Below are 12,467 nucleotides of genomic sequence, written 5' to 3'. Positions count from 1 at the left end.
CACCTAAATTGAAACAGTTTACTTTTCAGGCATGCTGCGCACTTTCTGCAAATGATGTACCACTAGTGCCTAAGGAGAACACAGCCTTGGGCAACCAGAACTGAAGTCTGTTCTACCAAGAGAAGTAATGTGCCCTGTTGAGTTCTCTATACTCTATTACTTTAAAGTATCTCCATCTCCCATGTTACACCAATGAAAAGGAGTAATGGCAGCTGTATGAGAAGTAAAACAAGTTAGAAATAGGAGCACCAAAAAATTAACAGCTATTTTATATAAATCTTTTTATATTGTAAGTTTTCTCTATGACTTTGATAAAATAAGTTGGAATCAGCTACTGCATGTATCAGGAATACCATTTGCCTGACGGTTGAAAGGTACAATGTGGACATTTACACAGGAGATAATTACCATAAATCCTTCTTAGAGATAATGGGCATCTAGTCAGTGTAATTAACACAAACTATGAAGCTACTTATCTCTGCCTAAAGCAGACTTTTAGGATAGATCAAGTGAATCCTATGTTAATGGCGTTCATTGCTTTCCACTGCCCATGAAAGCAGTATGGATGACAAAGTCAGCTGTAGTGAGGCAAGAGGAATCTGATTCCCAGTAATGAAGTGTAAAATATAACAGATAGAGGTTTGTCTTCACCTGGAGGTGCAAAACCTTGGGTCACTGCAATATTGCCAATGGGATCTTGCTGTTTTACAGATAAGAAATCAACTCACTTCTGTGTTCTTTGTTGCTGATGGGACTCAGAAGAGCTAGTAACCTCTTTATTAGGGTATGAAACCTTCACATACTAACACAATTATTTCAGCTACAACATAGGATATTTGACTTCATGTCACCTGACTTCAGACAATTTAGTATAATGTATAATGCCTGTAATGTCAGTCACCTTGAGCTGTATTGCAGTCACTGAACAGAAACGGGCCTCTCCAAGTGATGATTTACCTGACCAATTTTATACGCAACTGATCTTAGGACTGGATGACTCACTTTCCAGCCCTGTTTTTTTCTTTACATCAGCAGAAAGGCCACTAGATACCCAACAGAAACATGGATGTCTGCTTTTGATAAACATAAGGCAGGGCAGGCTAATTTCACCCATTGTCTCATTGTCTCCAAGATCTACTGTGACCATTGCAGACCTGACTCTGCATAGTATTTTATTTGAAGTGCTTCATCACACACAGTATCTAGGTTATACTATTTTTCTTCTCTATGCTCTCTCTTTTTCTTTTTTCTTTTTGTCATTGTTGTGATGACAGATTTTAGTAATGGAAAAGACATTCCTCATTACCTGTGGGATTATTTTCCTAAGGACAGCAAGAATTACATACTGAAGCTGAGTTAAATTTGTGTTAAATTGTGTTAAATTAATGTTGTGGATATGAGAGAACTGAAGATAAGAACTTCAATACAGGGGACATAATTTCTTGCACAAAAAAATCATTATACAATAGCAACTAGTCATGTTTGTGTACTTTTTATCTTTGGAGGAAGAGGGAGTATTGTTTTGAATTAAGATAAAATCCTGGGAAAGTGTAAGAAGTGGATTAGTAGCTCTTTATTCAGTCATGAAGAATTTCTGCTATCTCCACCCAAGACCTCTTAAGGAGATGAACAGTTCCTTGGGAGAGACAGTGGCAGTCAGGAAGGAAGAGAAGAAGCAAAAAGCTTATGTATACACTGTGCAATAGAGCATAATACAAAGATTCAAACACTACAAAAAGTTATTTACTCCAGCTTGCTGCTGCTTTACCATAGTTGTACTGCTACAAGACCTGAGCTGCTCTATCTTAAAGGACATTGTACACTGTGGTGACACCAGCCCACCTAACTGCATAGCATTTGCATACTTTATGACAACTCCAGTGAGGACTGCCACAGTGCCTGGACAAGATGAGGACGAGTCCATAGTGAAGCAACTAAAGTCCAGATTGTGGAGATTCAGGGACCCAAAGGGTTTGTTGAATGGATTGGTAGTAAAGCAGTCTTTCCCACTATCCTTCCCAGAAGTTATTGCAAATTACTAGTCCCAGTGTCAAAAGGCAAGAAGGCATGAATGCTGCTTTGTGTGAGGTCATTTTTAAATTGAAGGTCAAGATGGAGCATGTGCAATGTGCCACCATTCTCAGCGCAGCGCTAGTTTTTGTTTTGGTTTATTTGTTTAATTTTGTTTTAGCAATATTTGGAGACAATACAGCCTGCTAGTCCAGATTTTCCAACACATTTGAACACCCAAGGATAGATAAAAGGATATATAGCACTCACTACGAAGTCTTTCAGATATATATTTATATATTTTGATACCTTAACATAACTAATTATGATACCTAGCAGAGGCAGTATGGCTCAGGAGCAGCAAGTTGCCCTGAACCAGCAGCAGGGTATGTGTGACTCAGCTGTCAACAGATGATACTCAGTTTCATGGAGGACTTATCTCCATATTGCTGCCCACTGCTGCATGAAGAGCATGGGTCAGTATTATACTTTGAATTCCAGACAGAGCAGACTGGGGTTCCCACCACATTTTAAGCAGCAGATTTTATCTGTTTCACAACTGATCTGTAGCTTGAGGAAAATAATCACAGCTTCTACAGTCAACACAAGTCTTGATAAGTTTGATGAAGCACCTTCTCTTATCTTTCTCATAACACACTGAATGATTATGACAATAAAGATATGAGGTAATGAATGATTACTTGCTATGGTGTCTTAATGTGTATTTAATTGGTATACAAAAGGACACAAATCTCTTGGTTAAAATGAAATTCTTTAGCTGAACCACTCGATGGCAAGAACCCAATGTTCACTGGTCAACCATGTTTTACAGGAAATGAAATGCATAAAGGTGTGCCTCAGTCCTTACTGCTGAAGCGAAAGCAATAGCAAGATACCAGCTATATGGAGGTTTGCTGTATCATTTCATAACCTGTTATTTCATACTGGAGGCTGAATAAACAATCAAGACAAATGACTTTATGCTGCAACACTGTGAATACGTAAGCAATTGTAGACAAAACTAGGAATGACAATATCTTTTACATGAAGATTCTTCTGTGTTAAAAACTGACATTTCTGGAGATATTTAAAGGGCTGATTGGGAGTTCTGTTTTTAAGAAATTACAGACCAGCCAGTCTGTAGCTTAAACCAGCAAAGAACTTTGCAGGCTGATACATGGAAAGTAGTCTGAGTCAGCAGGATTTGGACTGTAGCTAGATGTGCAAATATTCAGTCCTGATTGCATTAAGATGTCTTTTGCAAACTGGTCTACTCTGGGATCTTTTTCCCATATCTTAACATATCTTAACACATCTTACATAAATCAAAACAGAAGCCATTGCTTTCACATGAAGATTTATGGCCACCAAGTCCTGGGAACCAGAACCACAAGCAACAATGAGTAATTGAAAAAATTAAAATGTTACAAAGAGGATGACTTGTTTCCCAATTGGATGATAACCAGAGATCCACTCATATTCATTCAAAGCCTTCTCAGAAGTAGTTGTTCCCTTTTGACTGACCCACACAACTCATCAGAAACTGTACAAAACGGGCTCTTTATTACTAGCCACTTCACTTCCTGAAGCTGAAAGATCCCCAGAAAAGAGACAGAGAAAGTGACTGATGCATGCACTGATAGGCCTTAGCCTTCATTAAGGCCTTTGTCATATGAATCAACAATCTGATGCAGAGGCCGGTCAAGTGATTAAATCAGTAATTCCCCCTTGAAGAAATCTCGGAAGACCAGTTTCAACAGCCTGAGCTGTTCTGTGTATCAAAGTTACTCTTCTGAAAAGCACCACAGACAGCCCATCAGTTGCTGCATGGAAGTCCCCAGCCTCACAGGCTCTCCTTCGCTTCCCAAAATTATTACAATTCTTACTAAATAACTGTCACGTGCTTTACCACTGTGGCTACCATGTGAAGCAACAGCCTGATCTGGGCATGAGCCCTCTTGTCACAGCACTTTGAACACAAAACACCTGGATGGACCTTCTCTTTGCCTTAGTCCAGACACAGCAAGTGTGAGGCTGAGCTAAAGGATATGCCTTCATGCTGTGTAACTGACAGGAAGCAAAGAGGCTTAGGCACATTTTGTGAGGGCTTCGTGTTTTACTCAAGTGATGACAAGGGATGATAATTCTGTCTGCAAAGCCCTTCTGCTGCCATAGTCAGTACTGGTGTTGACAATCCTGCAATCAGTATCGGGAGTGGGACCTTCTGGGTATATAAATAAAAAAAAATATGTAAGGCCTGATTCTCCTGCAGCTTTTACCAAGGCACTGTCATTACTGTCATGTGTTATTTCAGACTGACAAAAAGCTTAGGAGGACAATTAGACCCAAAAGCAGGCAGTGTGATAAATGCATGGAAACCTTTCAGGCACTTAATCTTCTAGTAAATACCTCTAAGGAAATATACAGCCCTCAGAAACTCAAAGAATCAGAGAATGAAGCAAAAGTTTGCTGTCAGGAAAGACACCTGGAAGTGCCATGAAGAAAGTGTAACTGTAAATTGGTATAGTCTCCAGCAACGGGGATCCACCCATTTACACTAGAAGAGGACTGGACCCAGTATCTGGGTCTGTGTTCAGCTCAAGCTTCCTCTCACAAAATTTCACCATTCCAGTTCTGCTCATTCAAGAGTGTCCCTGTTTTGGAAACCTGATGCTTCCCAACATGAAGCTTTCATTGAGGGTAGGGGGAGACAGAGGAAATTTGTCTTTTCATTCGTCTCCCCCAGTTGCACACTTTAGTACTTTGCTCTGGAAAGACAAATTTTATGAAAAAATTTTACGGAGACACCTGCTGCTTAGAAGATCATACAATTCATTTTATTAGCAGTAATTATGGGCAACTAGCACAATCTCCTACAGGAATCTGGCAACAGACATCCCAACAACAGCAGTCATTCTCAGGCAGCAACACAGATAAAAGATCTGTTGTCTTAGACATATACTTTGTCTGATTGTAAAATGGACAAAGAAAACCAAACTGGAAAAAAAGACAGTTTTGATAAGTACTATGCTCAAATTGGCAGTTTTCAGAGAGCAAGATTATAATGTTACTTCACAAAATTCCGACTGATGTGACAATTTGTAATTCCCATGACATATCAAGAGGTTGTTTAGGCACTTACAAATATATACTCCTTTAGTCAGTTACAAATCACATAGGAGCTTTCATACATTAAAGAAAACATTAAAGCAATGGAGTTAAGCCACTGTAGCACAGTTGTGGAATCAGAATCAAGCCAAAGTGGGTTTGACTTTAATAGGACTCTCAAAGTTGTCTTATATGATAGTCTTAAAAACAAGCTTAGAAAACATGCCTACACAGAAAATAATTTGACACAGCAGAAGCAGGCGCAACTAGAGGAATTTTTTCAAAAATACCTAAAGAACCAATCACTAGTTTGGACCCCACCAGTCTCTGGAGGGATTTGCAGAGCTTTCAGCATATAACTGAAACCAAAATTCAGATTTAGTTTCATGTCAAAGGAGTCTGGGTCACACACTCCAAAATCTCCATGAAAGCAAACCAACATACATAAATAGGCCAAAGATATACTGCTTCTCCAAATCAGATCATGAACGCAGACACAGCCAGAGACTAAACGCAATTACTGTAGATTAAGCAAGAAAAGTGGCTGAAAATGTTTGCACACAGTGTAGTTAGTAATGGTTCACTAATGAACCTGAAGACTGTATTGAATGGAGATTCATGTAAGGCTGATCTGGATTTAATGCTGTTTGATATTTTCATTAACAGCTTATATGAAGAAACAGAGAGGATGCTTACTTCAATTAGCTAACAACACAAAAGAGGAAAAGCCTACAAGTATGCTGGATGTCAACAAACTGGAGAATTGATCTGAAAAATTATCCTGAAATTCATAAAGGACACCTAATTGAAATAATTATCTTCACAAATACAGGACAGGGACCTACTGGCTTAGTGCTAGTTCTGGTGAAAATTATTAAGCAACTTTATCACAGGTTGAGCATAGATTTTATTTTTTTAAAAGTCACCTTGTGGCAAAAATTTAAAGTCACATCAGGATGTACAGTGTAAGAGCAGGTGAAGCTGGCAAGGCTGCAGATGGAATACTATCTGCACCAGGTCTGGAACAGAAATGCCCATCTTCCATCCACACATGTCCCCATACACACCATCCTCCGTTTTCATTGTGGTAAGTATGAACTCTTAAATGCCTAACAGCTGTTAACAACAATAAGGCAAAACAAAATAGCAAAACTGACCCATACACACCAGTAACAATAATAATTACTGACTGCATTATTATCTTAAGTGCTTTATTTCTGCTAAGCTACTAACCATTCCAAGAGGGCCAGTGCAGAAATTTCCTTACCTGGCACAGCATTGGTCAATTCAATCAGCCTGCTCTGGTAGGACCCATAGATATGCCTGTCTCTTTCAATGTATTGTCTCCTTTCTTCTCTAATCTTACTCATTTTGTATGATTATTGGCACCATTTCTCTTAACAGAAATTTAAGCTTTAGTGTCCAAGAACCCTCCAAGACCATTCCTAAATCTTGTCTTTTCCTAGGATATACATTTTGAGGGGATACTTCATGGGACATGACTTGAAGCAAATGACAGAAACTCTGCAAAGGATTTCTTAAATTATCACTTGCTATTTTAGACAAAAGAAGAGGTACAGAATCTATACCACCCCCCAGAAAAAAAGTCCTATATTTGCTTTCCTGCCTTATTTTCCTCCCCACTTTACTACCCCTTCAGGCTGGATCCATCCTGGAGACAGTCCAGAGATCCCCTTTGCACAACCTGGCCACTGATTCAAGCTTTATCCAAAAGAGACAGTGAAAGACTATTTTTTTTAAGTAGACTTCAAATTCTTTTTATTAGGAGATGCTCCTGCCAGTCTGAGCCACCCTCACACACTCCTCTCCATGATCTAGCAATCTGTCACATCACTATGAAGTAGCCTGTTCATTAACTCTCAACTGAATTTCAGATCTGAAAACATCAAATCTTTCTTTTACTAGTAGTCTTTCCTTTGACCTAGTGGAAAGAGGGAAAACCTTTTACACCTTGCCCATGTCAATCTTTTGTTGTGTGCAAGAGTTTCTCTAGAAGCCTTCTGAGTGTTTTGGATGAGTGTAGACACCACGGACACAGATGTGAAAGCCCAAACTGGAGTATAGGCGGCACTCTTGTAAAAATTAAACTATCTTTGTAGATTAGTGTAGATCAAAAAAGCTTGTAACCACAGCTTGGATTCCTGTGCTGCATATTATGCCTGTATACACCTTCTGATAAGCAAGCATGTATATGGCATTATCTTTAATGAATTAAAATAGTCTGCATTCATCATAGATAAGACATTTTGTCATGCTTTAATCACTCACTTTAGCAAGATATCCCCATCTTTCTAAAATCCAAACTCCTTTTTTAACAGTCAAAGCAAATCCTGTTTTTTGTGAATGAGGCACAAAAGGTTTATGAAGGGCCACTATGAAAACAAAATGCCAAAGGCACGTTAACAAAAGATGGTACATTAACAAGAAGTGTGAGAAGGCAAGATGTAAGAAGTTTTCCAATTTTGATGAGAGAGATAAACGTGAAGCTTTCAGAAGATCTGATGCCAGTATTTTGGTTGGCCTTTAGCTATGACAATCTATTTGAGGGACTGCATGGGCCCATAAAATGTGTAAAGGATGTGTAAAATGCTTTACATATCTGAAGCTGGGCTATTAACTATAAAAATGCAGGTGAAACTGCATTTATCAATTAATATTGATACACATATTCAAGTTCAAATGTGACAGTACAGATTCATAAGCTGTGTTCACATATAAGAAAAAAGGTGCAAGAAGAGATTTTATTTAGAAGTAACTTTATGTTTAAATGGGAGTTTCTTTTGTGAACACTTAAGAGTTTTCATGAGAAATAACATAGAATTCAAGCATTTTTAGCAGGAACTGTGAGTGAAATTTTGTACAAAAAACCGGCAACTTCTTTGTACATAATAAACATAATTTTTTTCCTCCGTGCAATAGCAGACAGTTTTGGTAATGGATCTTAAAGAGAATGAACTGAGATCACACAGAATCACAGGTTGGAAGGGACCTCAGGGATCATCTAGTCCAACCTTTCTAGGAGCAGCACAGGCTAGACAAGATGGCCCAGCACCCTGTCCAGATGACTCTTGAAAGTGTCCAACGTGGCCGAGTCAACCACTTCCCTGGGGAGATTATTCCAACGGGTGACTGTCCTCAGTGTGAAAAATTTCCTTCTGATGTCCAGTCAGAATCTCCCCAAGAGCAACTCGTATCCATTCCCCTTTGTCCTCTCCCTGTGACTCCGTGCAAAAAGGGAGTCTCCATCTTCTTTGTAGCTACCCCTTGGTACATGGTGATGACATCCCCTCTAACCCTCCTTTTCTCAAGGCTGAACAAACCCAGCTCTCCCAGCCTATCCTCATATGGCAGCTTCCCAGTCCTTTGGTCATCCTGGTGGCCCTTCTCTGGACCCCTTCCAGCCTGTCCACATCCTTTTTGTAGAGTGGGGGCCAGAACTGTACACAGAACTCCAGGTGTGGCCTGAGAAGCGCTGAGTAGAGCAGGATAATGACTTCTTTATCTCTGCTCATGATGCCCGTTTTGATGCAACCCAGCATCCCGTTGGCCTTCTTGGCCGCAGCAGCACACTGTTCATGCTCATGTTGAGCTTTCTGTCCACCAGGACCCCCAGGTCCCTTTCCACAGAGCTGCTCTCCAGCCAGATGAACCAAGAGCACTGCAAGTTTTGATTGACAAAATATGACCAATTGTAAAACAAAAATCCTGAGTACAAAATACTAAAACCAGCACTGGCTATCTTGTAAAATGGGGTGAAGCACACCACTAGAATGCAAAAATTCCTCATTGTGACTTACTTAAAAGACCCACTACAGCTTTTTGAAGTGATTTACTGTCTGATTTAGCCATGCAATTTTTAGATCCCTAAATTAGAGCAGATTAATTCCACCCAATATTACTGTTTTCCAGATCTGTATTACGTTATAATTGCAAACATGAAAACTACAATTAATATTGCAAAAAACCACAACAGATCACTTCCCCAGTCACTAAGAATGGTCAGGACCCAGCAACCACTTTTGAAATCACCTTTTCATGCCTCCCAAACCAGTGCTGGCCCACAGACCACATGTTGAGCAATGCCGGCCACAGTGCATTTAGAGGCAAACCGCTGCACAAGTACAGGTCTACATGGACTAGGGGCATTCTAGCCACAGCAGCGCAGGCTTCAGTGCATGCTGCTCACTGAGGCAAGTGCTGCTCTGCCTAGAGGTTTGGCAGTCTGGGATCAGGGCCAGTTTACGCAGGTGTTGAGCCTTGAGGAGAGCTCTTTGAGACCTCTAGGAAGCCTCAGCAGCCACTGTTCCTTTTTCTCTCCAGAGAAGTTTTTAATCTGAGGGTCCACCCTTGGTCAGAGCAGCTGCGCTGTAGCTGTGCCCAGTCCTGGCTGCTGTGCCCCAGCAACGTGCACCTCAAACCTCACCCCCTGAGCCGACGCCCCAGCTTGACCATGGACCTGCCTCATCACTACAACCACTGAACTGTGTCTGACCCTGGCCATCACATCTAAGCACAGACTGATCTTACCATTGACTTGCTGACCTGTTGCTGACTTGACCTTCTTGCTTGACCTTGGACCTGCCATGTCGCTGTGGGCTTGTCTAGCAGTCTGGACTCTTGGCTGAAGCTTTTATCACCACGAGACCTCCTCCACTTCCCTGTCCAGGTGCTGCAGGCCAGCACCCTTGTGGGTGAGGGCACTGTCTCTGTGTTTACCATGCTCGGCTCCTGGATCCCCTTCCTGCTGAAACCTGTGATACTGCATTTTGTTTGCTACAGTGATTATAACCACCACATCTATGAGCAGAATGAGAGAAACAGGATGAAATGCTCATGGTTAGGGAGTAGTAAATGGAGAACATGTACCATAAAGCATATTGTCAATATTAAAAATTCCAAGTCTGGTAAAACCAGAGGGTAGTTTTTGTATGAAAAAGTGTTCAGGTTTTCAAATATCAACTTCAGATGAGCATGAACTCACTTTTAAATGGTGTCTTCTTCAGAAGCTATATTTAATGTGACACAGAATTATGATAGGTGTGACTATAGGTGAGTACCTCATTTTTTTTCAAGGTTCACTTCTCTTGGAAGCCTTTCTGATGCACTGTAGAAGGATTACAACTTTGGAAAAAGATGTCATTTTTGATAAATAAGTTCCATGTGTACTGTAAATTGCCACTAGTTTACACTGTCAACTTCCCATCTGTGGTCTGGAAATCACCAACCCAGTGAGCTCTCCTAACGCTACACAGAATAGAAGTCATTCAGTTAAACAATAAAAAGGAGGGTGTTTGAAGGAAAATTGAGGCCTCCTATGAGGATTTTCCTCTCTGTGTGAAGTGGTTGACCAGATGAGAATGCAAATAACTCAACAGTTATAGGTTTACAGTATTCCTATAATTATATTTTCTCCCAACAATGCAAGTTGGTGTTACCTTTATATACATAGTAAATAAAAAGAAAAAAACCCACAACTACCTGTCCCCATCAATGTTAACAGATATATAACATCTCCTAATTCCCTGTGCACCAAAGCTGAGTAAGTATGCATTCAACATACCATAGCATGGTTCCTACCCAGCTAGTAGCTTCTAGGATTCTTTGAATTGAAACTTCTGAAAGCCTTCCTGTTTGAAGGTGAATGAATGAGAAGGTTTGAATCACTTTTTGTTCTGCTTTCTGACTTTTCAGACTATTTTCAGTGTGCCTTCTCCACAACTTTTGCTCATTCAGGCACTCTAACACAGAGAATTACAAAGAAAATTCAGAAAAGTTGATATTTTAGTTTGTAACTCCCAAGTTACAGTTCTCTTCAACCTGTTGTGACAAACATTAAAACCAGACTTTTATAACATGATCTGTGGTATAGACAAATGCTTGTGAATAACCACTTCCCTCTTATCTGGAGTAAGGTATCTAAATACTTCAAGAGATTTGACTATGCCAGCTTTTTGTGTTTTGCCAGCAAGCTACATCAGAGAGAGGAGAAAGCAGATACAACAAGTAACCGGATTTCCCCAAACAGTTAATGGCGTGGTATCTGTTCACTACACTTTCGTTTCTGTTTCCTGGGTTATTAATGTGTGGCAGTTAGCTTCTAAGTAGTTCTAAGAACAAATGTTACTTAGGCTGGCTTGTAATTATTAATATTTAACAGATGTAATTTTTTGATGATAAAACATTATTAAAATAGCAGAAGCATCCACAATGGCTAATCTCTCTCTTCACTCCAGTGTCAGTGCAGAAAGATGGGTCCTCTAGAAAGTGATTTACAGCAGGAATCTAACCATACTGTCTTTTATAGATTAATCAAACTCAGGTTTAAACTAGAGCGAAACTTGGGCCCTCCCTTTTTTTACTGACTACAGAAGGAGCTGAAGAAGGTTGTCTTCACTAGGCCAGAGATAGCCTTTAGGAATATCCTTATATCATGCCTGATTAAAACTACTGAAGCTGAGCAGTAGCCCGTGTAAAGATTTTCTAGAAAGCCAAAAGAAATTAAGGTCTTACATTAACAGGCAAATGGTCCAAGCCAGAACAGTGTGTGTGGTTTGCCTGTTTGGTGTAGAAACTGTTCCTCCGTTTTCCTTGCTCATTACCTGGGATCAGTCAAGCAGAATTATGGGCCACTGAATTTCACCCAGGTCAAGGAATCAGGAGGAAGAGAACGTTTGGAATACTTTTTAATGCCTGATTTTTTTTCAGCTGGTATGCAGCAGGAAGCATTAGCCCTTGTGAAAGCTTCTGTTCTGAGAAGTTGTCACGGTTGAGCCCCAGTCAGCAACTAAACACCATGCAGCTGCTCGCTCACTCCCCCCACCTCTCTGGAGAGAGTCAGAAGAGCAAAGGCACAAAAAAAAATTGTGGGTTGAGATAAGAATAGTTTAATAATTAAAATATAATAGTAATGATTATAATAATAACAATAATGATAATAAAATAAAAAGGAAAAAGGAAAAAGGGGAAAAAACCAAAACCACAAATGATACAACCACTCACCACCCACTGACTGACGCTGCCCATCCCCGAGCCGCGATTGCTGCCTCCCTCCCCCAGCCAGCTCCTCCCAGTTAACATACTGGGCATGACGTTACATGATACAGAATACCCCTCTGGTCAGTTTGAATCCGCTCTCTTAGCTGTGCCCCCTCCCCTCCCGGCTTCTTGTGCAACCGGCAGAGCTTGGGAAGCTGGAAAAGTCCTTGGCTAGTACAAGCACAATCCAGCAACAGCCAGAACATCTCTGTGTTATCAACATTATTTTCAAACTAAGTCCAAAGCACAGCACTGTGCCAGCTGCAGTGAAGACAACTCTATCCCAGCTAAAA

The sequence above is a fragment of the Phalacrocorax aristotelis genome, chromosome 2 (assembly GCF_949628215.1).
Source record: "Phalacrocorax aristotelis chromosome 2, bGulAri2.1, whole genome shotgun sequence".
Classification (NCBI taxonomy): Eukaryota; Metazoa; Chordata; class Aves; order Suliformes; family Phalacrocoracidae; genus Phalacrocorax; species Phalacrocorax aristotelis.
Note: the sequence above shows the minus strand (reverse complement) of the source record.